Here is a 4,348-nt window from a genome sequence, read left to right as displayed (position 1 = left end):
GGCCAAGGCGCGATGGTGGACGCCGCTGTCTTTCTCTGATCCGGGGGTGAGTGAGGGAGGTGCGTCACTCGGGAGAGAGCACACTAGCACTCTCTCATCACCCAAGCGCCTCCACCGCTACCGTCACGCCACGGGCCTCCTGCAATCTGCCCTCGTCAGTTCTGTTCAAGGGGGATCTGGCCGTTGACTGCTAGTGCTTCCCCTCCCTAGGTGGTGAGTGTTCTTTTCCCTCTTCGTCTCCCTCTCCGTCTCCCTCTCTACCCCTCCCCCATCCAGGGGCGGATCCAATGGGTGTTTCATGGGTGCCATGCCCCCCTCCCCCATTGAAAATGCAAAGTATAACCCCCTATATAGTAGTTAGGCTAATTTGTGTGTACTATCTGTGTTTAAATACGAGAGTATAAGCCTGGCACCCCCTCTAGTTCTATTCTAGATCCGCCACTACCCCCATCAGTGCTATCGTTTGTTGATTTGTTCCTTTTCCCTTTTCCATTCAGATCATCCATAAGGCCCATAACTTGTGGTAGTACTTCTATCCAGCAAGGAGCGCTTTGGTTGGGAGCTCGAGCTCGAGCAGAACGTAAGATATGGTTCCTATAATAGTGTATTTTGTGCATTGTATAGAGTGTATTGAACAATTGCGAAATTGTATTACTAATTCTTATAGTGAAAAATTAGATGTAAGGTCACGACAGATAGTTTTCTAGCAATTCTGTACTTGAATCGACAAAATCTGGTTGACATATAATCTAGTAGACATTTGTGAGTATGAAATTTGCTCCTCTTCTCTGATGATGACTTCGCCGGTAATTTTATTTTTCTTATATTGCTATATCATTTTGTGCTTCTAACGTTTTTCTGCACCATTCGAGCTAGTATGTTTTGCATCAAAAAATTAAAAGTGCACCACGCTTTTTCATCAAATATTCATCTATAGGTTGTATGACTTTTATTTTATTAAACCTCCCTGGGCCATTCGTGAGAGGGAGGTTAAGGATCTCTTTTACAATGTAAATATTCAGTTTTTTGTAATGATTTTCGCAATAGCTTTTCTTGTGGGTCTGGCAATTATGTAAAGATATTTGACAATAGCACAAACTGACGAAGTTCTTGACCATGTTTGTGTAATTTGTACATAGTAAGGATACTATGCTCTAGGTTGCAGATCATTTACGTGGTATTGTAAGGATTAAAACATATTTATTCATGCCTCAAATTTATGTTGCCTTTTTTTATTGAAAGCAAAGACTGCTTTCTCGTGACTCTTGTTTGAAAATTTATCTCTTAGGTCGAATTAGCTCATGGTGGAAGAGGTTAATCTTACTCGTATGATCGCCCAAGCAGCATTAGCAATGGACGCCATGGAGGCATTTCTAGGTGCTCTGAGTACCAAGGTTTGTACTTCTGTCTTGTTAATGAGTTCATTGTAATCCAATTTACGGCGTGGAAGATGTATTGTTTCATATGGATCTTTGTGGAAGTTCCTCTGATGTGTTATTGTAATCCAATTTTGTTTCAAGCACATCAACTGAGTTTTAGATCTTTATTTTATATGGGTCCTAGATTTCCATTAAATCTCTCCCTAATAATAAAGCACGAGTTAAAACTGCTGAGTTAAAACTATAGTATATTCATCCACACATTTTTATTTTTGGTGGAAAGTAAATATAGGTAGAACATTCAGCAGTACAAACACAACTAGCTGAAGTCAGTGATATAAGTTATATTCTGTTCTGAAAATAGAACATCTAAAACACATGTGCTTTATGTGATGGCTTAGTTCCTCCCTGGTTTTCCTTTTTAAATTCATCCTAATTTACTAAACCTTCTAGTTCTGTTATCTGGGCTAGACCTCCACATGTGTGTTTTATGTGATGGTTAAGTTCCTCTAGAGATTACCTTGAAATTTGGAATTTCAAAGTCTTCCTGCGATTACTAATTACCAAGATATCATGTGGTGACCGTTGCTGTCGCAGTGATGTGGTGTAGTCAGCATGTGTTGTGCAGTTTAAGTTTTGGATGTCATGCCTGAGCTACTTTTTATCTCCTCCTATGATTACTAATTATCCTGAAACACCAGAGCATGAGAAAAAGGAGGTGACCTTTTGTTATGCTCTTTTTTTTGCTAAATGAACTTGGTTCTCTTTCTCTGTCCACCTTTAGATCGACAGAGTAGCATCTTACACCATAATTTAGCCGCACAAAACTTAAATCTGAGTTATATTGACGGTTCTCAACATTGTGGCACCGATCGATGCCTCCCCCCTCACACACACCCGTAGTTGAGTTCTTTCTGATTGCTTTAGTCTCAGTATCCTACCCATCAAATCCGAGTTATACTGATATGGAACTCGATCTCCTTGTAGAATTTTAATTTTGCGTTTTGTTATATTTATAATGGGGCATCGTATTATTAACTTACTTTTATTCTCCATACACTGAATGCAAATGAGGTAGTTTGTGTTTTTATTCTCTGTTTTGCACAAGTGGCGTGGAACTGTTTCCATGCTTTTTGTTCTCGAAGCAACAGCAGGGATATATCATACATGAGGGTACTTAAAGTCCAGCTAGGAAACAAAATAGCTTTGAATACCAAACTCAAGAACCTACTTTTGTAAGTTGACTTTTAGTGCTGCCACTATCGTGAACTATATGCAGCATGGAGCACTCTAATTATTCTTCTGCATTGTTCTCTATCTCTACAACTACTGTAGAGCAGGCTGAAGCGATGGCATGTATGACTGCATCTCAATACTATTTGGTACATAGTATATTGGTCCCAGCCTACTTGCTATAAATGCCTGATTTTGATGGATTTTGTTCATGGATTTGATTATGCAATTTAGAGTTTGTACCCTTCTGAGCCAAGTTCAACAGAGTATATCATCCAGTACTAGCAATTTCAATTATCATGGTGTATTAAAGTCAAAGCTAAACCCACTATGAACTACTAGAAATCTGTACATCTACTGAAAGAATCACACACACACACACACACATATATATATAGTTTTCAGTTGTATGTTTTTTTGGAACAAGTGTTGGAATATGGGCAATCATACAAAGTAAATGATGCATTTCCTTTCGAATGGATAGAAAAAAAGTGGGCGGAGGGCTTCTATGGCATAGCCATGGCTACTGCTGGAAGTTGATTGTTGGTCTTCATTTCCTGAAATGCTATTTTTATAGATTAGGCACATGTATTCCTCATTTTGTGTTGTTGTGTGTGCACAGTGCACATGTGAATTCTGCCTGCATTCAATTTCATAAATTAATTGAGCATTCTAATAATTGAGACTTCTTTAACTTATGTAGGGCGCAAACATAAGGATTGTCCTCACAATGAACCATGAAGCCAGCGATCCGCTTCAACTGGATGTCTCATACTTCCATTTTTTGTCTGTCCTTCTGTAAATCTGGTGTATGGTGTCTTGGTGCTTAGAACAGGCTGAAGTGTATGTATGTGACAATTAGTTAATGGAATAAAAACTGTGTGGTGCACCTGATGTATGTTGCCTTGGTGATTATGCTTTAGAACACATGAACTATATGTACGCAACAATTAGTACCATATGTTAACTACGGTTGTGGTTTCCCAACCAAAATGTTGATCAAATATTGGTCTTTTTTTGAGAGATGATCAAATATTGGTTGGAAAAAGTAAACATGGTCTGGTTGTTGGTCGGCAAATCAAATCCCGTCTAACAGTCGGTCAGGAAAGGCTAACACCAAGCCCAACAAAATGTCGGTCGGGAAAGAATTTCCTATCAGATGGTCGGTCGGGAAAGGCCAATGAATGCCCCAACAGACTGTTGGTCGGGAAAGGCCCATGGCAGGCCCAACAGACTATTGGTCGGTAAAAATAACCCTTAGCCGTCAAGCAATCGGTTGGGAAAGACATGTCGGTCGGGAATGGGCTTTCCCGTCTGGACTTTCCCCAACAAACATGATCGGTCGACAATAGTTTTTCCCAACCAACTGTTTGTTGGTGGAAGCTGTATTTCCGACCAACCTGCCTATCAAGAATGTAGTGCTGTGGTGTAGTGAATCTCCCCAAGCAGTTTTGTGAGAGGTGCTTTGAGCAAGGAGATCGAAAATGGCAGCAAAATGAGCCTGGACTCAGGTTTGAGCTGGTTATTCGTGTTTGGAGGAGGAAGATGAAGTGTATGGGTGAAAGGATAAGTGGAGGAGGGCCACCGTGGGCCCACGAGGCAGGGGCACGCCCTAGAGGGGTGGGCGCGCCCTCCACCCTCGTGGGCAGGTGGTTGGCCCCCCTGGTGTGTTCTTAGTTCCATAAATTCTCAAATATTCTAGAAAAAATCATATTTAATTTTTAGGGCATTTGGAG

General features: G+C 40.7%; 1 long non-coding RNA gene across 1 annotated transcript; it reads left to right on the top strand.

Moving 5' to 3' along the window:
• The first annotated feature begins 6 nt into the window (after positions 1-6).
• Positions 7-3,615, top strand: LOC123058296 (uncharacterized). The gene is made up of 4 exons (XR_006427128.1): positions 7-213; positions 498-580; positions 1,289-1,394; positions 3,316-3,615. It is a non-coding gene; the product is annotated as an uncharacterized lncRNA (long non-coding RNA).
• Positions 3,616-4,348: the final 733 nt, after the last annotated feature.

This window comes from Triticum aestivum, chromosome 3A (genome assembly GCF_018294505.1).
Source record: "Triticum aestivum cultivar Chinese Spring chromosome 3A, IWGSC CS RefSeq v2.1, whole genome shotgun sequence".
NCBI classification, from domain to species: Eukaryota; Viridiplantae; Streptophyta; class Magnoliopsida; order Poales; family Poaceae; genus Triticum; species Triticum aestivum.
This window is presented reverse-complemented; position numbering and strand designations above follow the sequence as displayed.